The sequence below is a fragment of the Gavialis gangeticus genome, unplaced genomic scaffold (genome assembly GCF_001723915.1).
Source record: "Gavialis gangeticus isolate Ggan-Ray unplaced genomic scaffold, GavGan_comp1, whole genome shotgun sequence".
Taxonomy (NCBI): Eukaryota; Metazoa; Chordata; order Crocodylia; family Gavialidae; genus Gavialis; species Gavialis gangeticus.
The window spans coordinates 94180834-94194285 of record NW_017729022.1 but is presented as its reverse complement, the minus strand read 5'-3'; positions in this window follow the sequence as shown (position 1 = coordinate 94194285).

Below are 13452 nucleotides of genomic sequence, written 5' to 3'. Positions count from 1 at the left end.
TTTATTAGATGTGCATCCTGCCCCATCTGAAAGGCTCAGAGTAGCTCACAATAAACCATCAACCCACAGGCAGGATTCCCCAAATAACACCCCCAAACCCCAGCTTCCCCCTCCCAAACACCACCCTGTTCAAACCCCCAAAGCTTCCCACCAATCCCAGCTGTGGCTCCCAACCAGACATTTGGATGGAGATCAGATTCAAATCCAAATTTGATCTTGGTTAGGGCCTGATCCAGTGCCTAATGATTTCCAGAGTAGTCTTCCATTGGCTTCAATAGCCTTGGATAAAAACTTTAGAAGGCATTTATATATGGGGGTTAATTTCAGGCCTGAGTTTGGATCTGGGTTGCCACTTCCACTCTGGGTTTAAATTTGGAGGACAACCTCTACTACAAACAAGCTTACAAGAACCTGGCACATCCATGGAAAACATCACAGACTCTTGTAATGACAGTAAAATTGATGTGTTCCTATTGTCTTCAGTAACAAATGCCTAGAAAATAATGGCACATGCCCACTGATATGGCTCTGCCTGTTGTACCAGGTACAATATTCTGATACATCAGCACACCCCAGGCAACTTGCCTGCACACATATAGGAATTTAAAAAAAAAGCATATTCAGGAGCTACTGTTGTAGTGGATGCTATCAAAACAGTCTCAGTCTACCTCAAGTGTTTTGGAAGACATGATGCAGATAACATATGAATGTGTAAATGCCCCTTAGGCCCTTCACTGTCATTTCACCCAACAAACAAGAATTAAAAAGACTTCATAAATAAGCCCCTTTTGTCTGTAAAGACTACACAGGTACCTGTAATGCTAGAAGCATTCCCCTTTATTGAGAACTCTAACAGTTCAATAAAATCAACCATTGTTAAGGGTCTGATTCATATTTTAGATCTTAGTCTTTTTTATTTACTCCTTAAAGTTAGTCTTATTATAGTTAATGACATGTAACTAATAAAACAGAACTAAAATCATGGCCTTAGCCACTGCTTGGATCTCAGCTACTTTTGTATAAGGATTATTTTTACCTTCATCTAACACAAAATGTTAAAAATGTTAAAAATTAAGAGCAAACATTAGGCCAGTATTGAGCCTATTTTTTCATTAATCTAATGGTTCATTTTAAATAAATTCAAAAGTTAAAAATAAGATAGACTAGAGATGAACTGACTTATGAAATCATTTTCAAAGACTTACCACCTACTTTTGTCGTATTCTACGTTGTATCGTGCAAAAAACAGATCCTTCTTACATAACTGGATTGTGAGACTGGTGGGAATTTTTAAAGTAAATTAGTATAAATGCAATCAAGCAAATTCAAATGAAGTTCTTTCTAGCATTTCAGAATATTGGCAGACTAGCAACTGCCATACTCTTGCTCTGCTGTTAACACCTCTTTGTAGGCACATGAAGGACAATTATGGTGACATTGAACAAAATTCTGCTCGTTGTTGCAAAGGTGTAAATTTGGAGTAACTCTTCATTAATATATTAATGCTAGTGTTCAAAACTAGGCAGAGGGAAAAGAAGAAGAAAAGCCAAACTGATATTGAAAAACAGTCCCTGTGTAACACAAAGTACTGGATTCCAAGTCTTAATTTGGACTGTAATTATTAGGACCTCTGGAATTTTTCATGAGCAGAGATCACTGGTCACCTCAGTTTTATAGTTATGAAACCACGTAGCCAAGAATAGAAGTTCTGTAATCTATATGCATTCTTCAAGACCAGAAAGAACTATGTGAAGTCCGATGCTTATGTACTTTTCTGATAGAAATACATAGGCATTTAGCAAAGCTTTTGTCACACCTTGGGCATGTCTACACATGAGCTTTAATAAGCAGTAGCCTATTCTACTGCACATTGAAGTGGTGCATAAAAGACTGTGCTAATATGCTAACGCGCAGTAGAATAGGCTACTGCACATTAAACATAACCTAAAAAGTGTGTGCTTGCACAACTGTGTATGTAGTTAGTACCTCATATTGGAGGTATTAAATTTAATGCACATTAGGAAAAGTCCAATAATACATGTGCAGACGTGCCCTCTGAGATGCTCCAAGCAGTAGCAATTGGTAGGTCAAGATTTTGCAGAAAGCAGTAGTTTCTCCCTTTAAAGACCAGCTCCCTTGAAACACACCTATTAAGGAATGTGGGGCATTTCACAAGATCAGGTCCCAAATTAACCTTTTTGGTGCAGATATGTTTTTAATCTTATATTAGGAAAGCTCAGAGGTGTGATCAAGAATTTTAGTTCCCTGGGCAGAGATGTCTAAGAGTGGCAGGGGGGTGGGAGAGGGGGAGAGCAGCAGGATGCTGAGTACTAGACAGTTGGAATAAAGTGGGCAGGGTAGGGAGGCGAAAAGCGACGAGCACTGGGTTTGCATGGGCTGCTACTTCTGTGATGTGGATTGCTACTGCCATGAGTACTCCCCAGGGGCTACTGTACTGGTGCCTGCTCTTAAAATCACTGCCTGGGGCTAGTACCCCATTTGCTCACCCTTGTCTATGCTACTGATAAAGGTCTGTGGCTAACACTGCCACCAACAGTGCCTCTGGTTTACTTTGAGTGGGAAGGCCACGTACAGGGAAACATGAGAAAGATCAGTTCTACTACACAAGCTCATCATGTACTTAGCAACATTGATTAAAGGGAGATCAAAAAAGGACTTGGGCACCTAAAATAAGACTTCAGCAGAGTTTAAGCACCTAAATAAAAATTGTAACCCAAAAACACCTCAGCAACAGCCTGAACCTAGTAAGTGCTTAAAACTCAACGTGCCCCTCCTCTCTTCCTGCACCATGACAGTTTCAATAGCAGCCAGGTGACTAGGGTGATGCTGGAGGGGGGCGGGCCGGGAACAGGAGAGATGTGGTTTGAAGGTCTTCTAAAAATGGCCTGGAGCCCCTCTGGGCATTCCACAGAAGGGGGGTGGCAGCAGTGGTGCCAGCTCCTGTGCTTGCACCTTAAAACAGAAGAGTAAGACTTCTCAGTTCCTTAAAACAATAGTGGTACCCACAGCAGGGTTCCAGATCACAGGCTCAGAGAGACTACAGTCTACAGCTGAATCAGGTGTGTAGGCTCTGCAGAAAGAATGAGTGGGACTTTAGATGCACCAAGTACTGTGTTTCCTACCAGCTAGTTTTAGGTGGCTCCCTACTCAGAATGCAAGTCTTTTGGATCATCTTTCTTGGGAGTCTAACTTTCCATACCCCCTGTATGGCACCTTGGCACCTAACTCTGAGCTTTGAATTATATTCAGGGAACCAGCCGTTTAAAAGTTAAATGAGAATTTCTCTCAGCCCCTCCCCTATGCTGTGCTTAACTTGCTGCACCTAGCTTCCTATAATCAGAGGCCTGAGGGAAAATGTCTTATATTTGAAAGCTTGTCTAACTTTATCCCAAATACATAGTTGGTCCAATAAAAGATATCATCCTAGGAAATTATTGCCTCTTGCATTGTGAAGCAAGCAAATAAAGTATTAAGCTGTCTTCTGCCTTTCTTCTTTTGAGCTTTTGGCTCCAAAACCTTGGGAACAAGGCCTGCAGTCAGTCACTGCAGCAAAGTTTGATATGATGTTAAAAACTGTTTCACGACAACATATTTAGTAGCTAGGCAGTTAAGCTACTTGGTTTGCCCAACAGTTCTTATTCTAGTGAAACAACTGACTCTGTATCCAGGCTTGGCTAAACAGATGTAGATTTGACAATTAGGGACCGATTCTTCTGTCAGTTACTTGGATGAAATGTCCCTTGATTTCAGGGGGTAACTGCAGATACACCCGGGCCTTCGAATTTTAAGTACACACTTCATAGATCTCATCACTATTAGCGTCTCTCCTCATTGACCTTATCCAATATGCTTCTTCAGTAAAGCATTTTTTTAAATGAAGCTTTCAACATTTAATTTTATATTGGCTTCCATAAACAGCATAATTATATAACGTGTATACTCAGCAATGCTTATTTCCTAACATGACAAACCGGTATCCATTAAATTCCTTTATTGAAGACAGAAACATTGCATAATTACAGTTTTGGTGAGGAAACAGCAAAACAGTATAGACTGTTTCTATTGCCAGTAAAATACAATTATTACAGGACTTATAGACATACAAATATAAAGTGTTTCTTTCATGCCAGATGGTCTGTATGTAACAATGCTATTAGGAGTGTTTAATTGTGCTTCTACAAAACCTTTAGAGAATGAGGTAGAGTTTCCTTTACTTTACCCAATATTGTTTCACACACTTGCCTTTGAATATTTTTATATGCTCAGCTCCTTGTAAAATACCCTGTTAACTTGAACATTTATGATAATAAAGGCTCTTCAGAAACATTTACTTGTCCCTGGTTTAAGATGCTAATTCTTTCTATTTAAGTGTAGAAATTCCAAGTACTAAAGTACTTTAATAGTTGCCTTGCAAATGCAGACCGGTTAGACTAGTGCATTCATTGACACAAATATACTACTCCAAAGGGAACTGCTTGAAAGTGGTTTCAGATCAATACCCTATTATGGACCATCATGTCCAGTTAAGGATGTTTAGGTCAAAGAATGAAGATATGAATTCGTTGTCAACATCCTAAATTAAGGAATTAATCACAGTGAACTATTATTCCCCTTCTCCTATCACCGGTTCCAGCCAGCTACTGGCATGTTATAAACTAGAAAGGGTACAGTACCCTGGCACCAAAACACAGTTGAGGTAGGATGGTACCATCACTGCCCTCACTGTACCTGTTCTGTGAAGGGAGGCTTCATACTTCACTGTGTGTTCTCTGACATCTCCCACTATCCATTAGTAGCATGTATTCAGTGAAGATATGAGTAAACCAGGGATTTCACAGAACAAAGGGGTTCTTGCTCTAGACAATTTAGGCATTAACAATGAAGAGGGGGGAGTATCTCATAGGAGCGGTTATACACAGAGGACGTGGAGTGCTCACTTCTGCTCTGAATACTTCTTAGATTATTGGTGAGTTGCAGTTTTGGTAGTGTTTTTTTTTTTAACCTAGTTATATTATCCTAAAAAGAGATAAAGGACACAGAGAGAAATGACAATTTTCACCTGATCTGGCCATAGAAAGCTGTTCATAGCTGTGACCCAACACAAGTGCATGGCTGCAGAGTGCTTAAAAAATGGGCCAATCAGGTGAAAATCTGAACCCTCATTGCATCAGGGGACATAGTTTCATAGTTTCTAGGGTCTGAAGGGACCTGAGAAGATCATCTAGTCTGACCCCCTGCCATGGCAGGAAAGAGTACTGGAGTCAAACGACCCCAGCAAGGTGTTCATCTGACCTCTTCTTAAAAACCCCCAGGGTAGGAGCCTGCACCACCTCCCTTGGCAGTTGGTTCCAGACCCTAGCCGCCCTGACCGTGAAATAGCGCCTTCTGATGTCTAACCTAAATCTACCCTCTGCTAGCTTGTGACCGTTGTTCCTGGTCACTCCTGGCTGTGCTCGGGGGAACAGTGACTCCCCCAATGCCTTCTGATCCCCCCTGACCAGTTTGTAACAGGCCACAAGATCCCCCCTCAGCCTTCTCTTGTGGAGGCTGAACAGGTTCAGGTCCCGTAGTCTCTCCTCATAGGGCCTGCCCTGCAGTCCCCTGATCATGCGAGTGGCCCTCCTCTGGACCCTCTCCATGCTGTCCACATCCCTCTTGAAGTGCGGCGCCCAGAACTGGACGCAGTACTCCAACTGCGGCCTGACCAGTGCCGCATAAAGGGGGAGGATCACCTCTCTGGACCTGCTCGAGATGCATCTGTGGATGCATGACAAGGTACGGTTGGCCTTCCTAACTGCCTCCCCACACTGCCGACCCATGTTCATCTTGGAGTCAATGATGACTCCAAGATCTTTTTCCGCCTCCGTGCTGACAAGAGGGGAGTTCCCTAACCTGTAGATATGGTGCCGGTTGTTCCTCCCCAGGTGCATCACCTTGTACTTGTCCATGTTGAAACCCATCCTATTCTTATCCGCCCACCCTTGTAACCTGTCCAGGTCTGATTGTAGCCTGCTTCTTCCTTCTAGTGTGCCCACATCCCCCCACATCTTAGTGTCATCAGCAAATTTGAACAGGGTGCTTTTCACCCCCTCGTCCAAATCACTGATGAAGATGTCACGTGAAGTTTGTTTCAAAACAGAGTGTCTTCTGTAACTTGTGTTTGTGCTGCCTCCCAGCTTCCAGCTGTTTTCAGAATGGAAAGGGGGAAAGGGAGCAGAGGGAGTTTGGTCTGCGGGGGTTTTCAGCCCTTGCTGGAGAACCCCTAGAACGAGCTCCTCCTCCCTTTCCCCCTTCCAATTCTGAAACAGGGATATGCTAGCAAAGAGGAGAGCTGTTGCTAGGGGAAACCAACTGCAAAGATTCCTCCCCACCCCCCAAACCAACAGTGAACTTCTGTTTGGTCCAGGGAAGTGGTCCAACTCAGAACCCTTCCTGCAAGTGTTCTCAGTTACAATGAGCACTTCTGTCTTCACTGAAAAATACAGAAAACTAGCTGTTGTACTGGGGAAGTGGGGGAACAGAGAAGGGTGTGGCAAGGACAATGAACATTGTTTACCTAATGCTTTTCTACAGACACAGAATGACACTGCAAAGTCATATTTAGTATCATGGTTAATTTCTTCTTCAAAAGTCTAACCTGCCTTTGTGATGTTAATTTAATTCAGCAGGCAATTCTAAACAAAAAGCTTTTAAAACCTAAATCCTTTACAAGGCTCCAAAGGAGTGATTGCATTTTCACCTTTTGTCATTTAGGGTCCAATTTTTAAAAATCTTATCTGGTTTCTCTACATTACAATCTTGTAAATGAGCAAATTCAGTAAATAAACCTCTGTACTCTCTTTTTCCATCACAAATGAAAAACACAGCTACTTAAATGAGCCAAACAGTAACAGTGGATCTTGAGTTTAGTTACCATAAATATTTCTGTAAAAATAAATGGCATTTAATGTCATCCTAATGCTTCTCAATTCCTATCTGTCGAATTCCAGAATCAGCAGCACCTTTGCAGGATGGACCCCAAAACTATGATTAACCTTACATGAATGCTGTGTTAAACAGCAGTGATCTAAAATGGTAGGGGATGGATGCTGGTGCAGAAGGGTTTAGAAACATGGCTGATGAAATGGTTCCTACAAACTTCAGCTTGATTTTGACAAATATAAACATGAATTTACTTCTGATCTCTGAATAGTGTCCTTGTCAAACATTTTTCTACATGCCAAATGCTGTTATAAACGTGGAACTGAGATTTGCATTTTATAAGATTATGATTTCATTGCAAGACGTCTTAAAAACAGGCTACATCATAAAAATCAACATTTGTGTTCTGCATAATTAAAATGATGCAACTATCTAGGAAGAGATGCTTCAAACACTGGCTCTTTATCTGACATCTACCTCAGTTGCTTAAATATATTTCTGGAAGTGAATGAGTTTCATTTATAGCTTATCTGTAACAAAGTGCATACTGTTTGGCTAAAGTCTAGTACAACAATATAGTACAAGTATTACTCTGCATTTATAAGCCATGCTCTCCATCCTTCAAAGTACTTTGCCAATACACAGCTCAACTGTTGGATTACAGTAAAATCAGTAATAAGTAGGAAATATATATTCCACCTGAACAAAACCCACGGGGAAGGAACATACATCCTCCCTCTGCCTACTTTCTTGGTCATGGTTTTTGGCCAAGCAGGTCAAGTACGATTCAGTTCTTGCCCTCAGTAGAATAAAGAATATCCAGTTCTTGTTTGGACAGGAACACAGGATTGCCAAAAACTCAAACAATATATCAGTGGACCCTCTAACACCTTGCTTCTGACAGGGACAAAAATCAGATGGAATAGGTAGATTAAAGAAATCTTGTTGTGGATGTATGGAACAGTCTTCCCAACTCCTAGCAGTTAGCTGTAGACTTATTCTGGGGATTCTAACAGGGCAGACTCTTCAAACTCTTTCCATAGCCCCAGTAAAACCCAAGCCATGACCTCACTCAATATTTATTCTTCACCCTTAATACAGGCTGGTGCTATTTCTGATTTCAGATGGGCAAATGAACTTCAAGAGTGGTTATTTAACCTGTCCAAGGTCAGTATAGAGCCAAGGCGGAACTCCTAGGACTTAATTCCTAATCCCTTCTTTGCTCATTTCTTTGTATGTAGATAACCAAATTATAACTGGGAGCCAAGCAGCATCACACAAGCAGTCTAGTCAGAACCTTTTAATCCAAATCCTTTGATCCCATATGCAAAACAGGCCACAAGAAGGAAAGAAATTTTGAGCAGTGAGATTAGCATTTCACCTAAGCCATGAGAATCCATAATTTCAAATTTACGGGTAAATTGTTTTGTTTATTATGTTTAATGAATGAAAAAGGAGAGTTAATATTAAATTGGAATACTACCCTGAACTCTGGGCATTCTTGTGCTCGAATAATGGTCAGTTCTTCCACAATATTTTCATTAGTTTCAGACTGGGATGAAGGACGGGGGGAGGAGGAGTACTGAATTCTCAAATAAAAGCCCATTAGCTTGTTCAAAACAGTCTCATCACTCTAATGCACTTCAGTGACTCTGGCTCCTTATCTAGGCACCCCAAAAAAATCATTATTTGAGCACAGTAAGTACCTACAGAAGTCTTATTAATAGAAGTTACTAACTCTACTAAAATTTGGTCCTGATATTACTTGATTTTATTTTTTTTTATTTTTCGGAAGATGGAGGAAATGAAAGAATGAACCCAACAAAAGCCATAGGCAGAGACTGAAAATTTAAAGAGGCAAAAACATATTAAAGCCAAGAGGGACCATTATGATTTAATCTGATCTCTTTCTTAAAATAAGTCATTAATTTTTCAGCAGTAATTGTTTCAAGCCCATAACTTTCAGCTGAGCCACAGCTCTCCTCTAGAGAGACATCTCATCCAAATTTAAGTATACCACATAATGGGGGATCCACCACATAGCTTGGTAGGTATTAGCCTTAGCTCTGCTACAGGAATCTGTATTGAACTGGATACTATCAAAAGGCAATCAAAACTCAGCCATCTGAGGAGGCCGTACAGGTTATTTTGTAGAAACCATCCAACAGTACTTCCTACTCTTCTCCCCTGCTGGTAATGGGGCTGTGGAACTGCTCTTCACTCTCTCCCCTTTGGCCTCCCATTCCTACCTAACTGGGTACCTAACTGCTAACATAATTTTGTGTATGAATTTCACTCAACATCTAACACAACTTTAGTTTTAAAATGTCCCATATATTCAGATTGTTGTTCTCCAGGTGTAATAAGAACAAGAGAATCCCTTTTGCTTTTACAGGGAAGTCAACTGTATTTCTCTCAGAGGGTGTCCTGCTGAAGGTTTCTGGGCTTAGCTGACAGTTTGAGTTTTATGGAAATCCTGGTGGTTAAGATTGTGGAAGCATATATTGAATCAGAAGATTCACCCTTCTCTCTTCCTGGCCAATACCTTCCATTTCTGTCCTTGCTGCCCTCCCAACTTCAGTGGAAATTAATTTTGTGCTGTGTCACCACAATCTCCTCCTGTTGGAGTCTCAGTCCTTGGGAAGCTTTTGTTAGAATTTGAAAGTCACTGCAAGTCATCAGAGAATTTGCCCTGACTTGAATCCAGAAGCTGGTAATGTCACAACTCCTCCATCAGAAAAGTTAGTGTGAAATACAAGTTCAAGGACCTCTGAAACATTCTCTCATCCCAAGGACTTCTTTTCTGCTGATAAATCACACTTACTGAACTGAAAATTAAGGACATGCTCAACGTTGAAAATAATAATCAAAGAATGAAGTGGGGAAAGAAAGAACATGCAAAAATTAGTTCATTATTATTTTAAAGCACCACTGTTTGTAAAGCATACATATGCGAGAGGCTGAATCTCATTTGATCAACCCAATTAAATGTTAAATAATTGCAGCCAATTATGCAAATATCACACAACAATATTAATTTGTTGATCTTTTTTAAACAGCCTCAAATGTTCCTAATGTTAGACTATCTTATGTCTTAAATGATCAATTAGTGGAACCATAACTAAGTGATGAAGAATGGATAATTGCCTAGTTATGATGTACCATGCTCTTTCTATGTAAATCTGCTGCAATTAAACAAATAGTACACATGGAAAAGAGATTGTGCAGATGTTCTTTTACAAGAGCAATATTACATTATCAGCTCAGGGAATAACACAGTTCCTTCCTAAACTTTATGGACTAAAATAGAGAGACCACAATATTTAAAGTGCTCACTGTTTTATATAAATGCTTTTTTCTTGCAATTTTTTGTTAATAGGATAAACACTACAGATGCAGAATACAGGCCATGTATTTCCCTCCAGGTCTGTTGTGCAACATCAAAATACTCCATTTGCTTATTGTGCTATGTAGTTCTTTCATTTGGAATATAATGCTTGAAGCTTGAAATCTATTTACTGGAGCCTGAATAAACTAATCAAGCCTATCAGAATTTACGCAGACAGGGCAAAACAGTTTCAAATGGTGGCACATGCAGTAGCTGAATACCTTCCCAATTTTGTTCTGCTTTAGCCTTTTTATTTTTGAAGGCTCTGTGGTGAAATGACTGGTGATCTAATTCCAGTCTCCCCACGAAGCAGTGTAGGTCACAGATATCAAAGGTCAACAGGCTACTTCCACGTGGAATCACTAATCAGACATAAGAAGTTTCACAAATCTATAAACGTTATTTTTTAAGTCAATCGGACTACTTGGCCTTTATTCATTTTAACTTACGATCAGATTACTGTTTGGAGACTGGGGTTGCCCAGGGGAGTTTCTGACATACAACTCCTGTTAATATTATTAACATCTCAGGTAGGAGGTCACGCATTCAGTTTATATATACCACAATCAACACACTGCACCTGCCCACTTGACACTGAAGAGGAGTATCTAAGATGAACATAATGGAATGGATCATAGTTTAGTAAGAGCAAGTCACTTAATTCATACTCATTGTGTAATGTTCAAATGAGCTCCATGATACACAGGCTGTAATCAAAGCCACTCTAGTTATGGTACCTGCCTTACTGGAGAAAGCTTCTCTACCCCAAATCATGTCTTGACATATCCCCCATATTACTTTTTTCACCAACCATATAAAAAGGTAGACTACCAGTAGTTTATAATACATGGCAAGATACTGAACAAAGACTAGCAACACAATATAGATTTAAATTGAGAGAGGAACAGATACACAGTTTTACTGCTACTAAAGTGAAACAGCATTTTATGCTTGCACATGTATTTTAAAGAGAACACTGTCCGACAATTTACTTTTAATAATTGTTACACTGTCACTAGTAACCTTCAACTGTTCTTCAAGAAAATATAAAGACTGGGTAACAGTAAAATCTGTCTAAAGCCACTGTGCAGTGAGCAGAAGAAACTGATGGCCTAATAGTGAGGTACGTGTGACCACTTCTTAACCAAAAAAATGCAAAAAGAAGCCCTATGGAAATTTAAAGTGGTTGCCTAAAACAGCGGGTTACTTATTTAGAGCTAATTAGCTTATGCTCACTGTGGCCGTGTGTAGACGAAACAAGAGGTGTGTGCATGACTTTTTAAAGCGGACGATATGCTTTTGCACTGCTTTAATGGTGTTAGTGTTTGCATGCCTCAGCGGTGTACTGTGCATTAATTCTAGTTGCTGTAGGAAATTCAGCAGCGTAATTCACCTTAAATGACCTGGGGCACAGCAAACTAAAACTTCTTCAAAGAGATTTATTTTGCTGCCCGTATAGCAGTAGAGCAAAGCACCAGGTTCTGTGCAGCTCCACGACTCTGCAGGAAGCCCTGCAGGCAGTCAGGCAGCAGTCCGGGAAAGCAGGTTCTGCCCAAGAAAAGTGGCGAGCCTGATCTTTTTTCCCCCACCCGTGAAGCCTGCCTGAGATGTGCAGGGGCCTGGTGTTTCCCTCCACGGCTGTGGTGCCCCCAAGGTCTGCCTGAGCAGGGTGTCGACTGGGGGGGTGGGGTGCAGCTGACTGCCACGGAGGGAAACACCAGCCCCACCCCCACCACCCAGAGACCGCTCCACCCACTGGCAGCTCACCCTTCCCTCCCCGCCGGAGAGGCAGGTAAGTCAGTGGGCTGTGTGCAAAACATGGGGGTTTAACCAGTCCTAAATTGAAACCGTGCTTTTTAAAACCCATCGCTTCAATTTAGAGCCCCTGTTTTGTCTACACACACCCTATATTAGCAGTTGCCAATTGTAGGCAGGGACAGTTAGCAAACAGAGGGAAAAAATAGTTATTTCCTATTTGAAAAACACTACATGCTAATACTGCATGTCTATTGTAAAATAGAGGGTTAGATGCTCCACCGTATTAATTTATGTTGGTGTAGCTCCATTCAAGTTAATGAAATTATACCAGGTTTGTGCTGAAGTAACAGAAGAATCAGGCCGATGGCATCATGGAGCACTGCTATGGAATACTGTAACATTTTTTTGGCAATGAAGAAGTTAAAGCTTGTTAAAAAAGTCATGTGTATAGAATAGAAGGCTCATTTGGATGATATAAATAACAATACTATCTAGATGATAGTATATTTAACAGTAAAAGAAAATCTGTAGAAATCATTAACTTCCCCAAATGTGAAGCAAAAAATGCTCCGTTTGCCTCCAAATGGAAACAAGAGAATGTGTGCATGAGTACAGTAGCACATCAAGGGGGAAATAATAAACAGATCAATAAGGTTTGAATGAAGTCCCTTGGTCTTCCCGCACTCAACACTTTCACTGGAAAGCAAAAAGTAGAACCCATATGGAAAAACCACAGCCTCTTTGTAATGCAGAGGCCATATTAAGGAACATGCTGGCAAGTGAGGGTGAAGAGTCTTTATGTTTTGGACAAGGAAGGAAAAAACAAACCAACAAAAAAATAAAACACCACTTTGCTGATTCATCCAAACTAATTTAGAAGTTGTGGATGCTGACAGATATGGGGAAAAAAACCCAAAACAAAATAAAACAGTGCTTTACCAGAAGAGGCAGTGCATTAGTCTAACTCCACAGCATCTGTATAGATCACACGCTTCAGTGGGGCTTTTGGGGGCTTTTATCTAATAGCTGATTTAATCAGCTATTAAATCAAAGTGCCTCTTCTGGACAGGCGCTGGCCTCAGTGTGGAGGCACACAAAGTTTAAAGTAAAGTTCTTTTTCTTTTTTCTACTTCTGTAAGCATCCTATGTTGTTATGCTCTGGGACTGAATATATCCTCATTCTGAAGGAGTGCATGCTCTGTCATGGGATTTAAAAAATGATGCTGTGTTTTGGCAGAATAAAAATGAGGGAGAATATTAAGAGTTCTGGAAATTCAAGAGAGGAACCTGCCACCCAAATATAGTAAAAGAAGGGGGAAAATGTAAAGGTTAAAAGGTATTCAACAGCTGAGCACACAAACAAA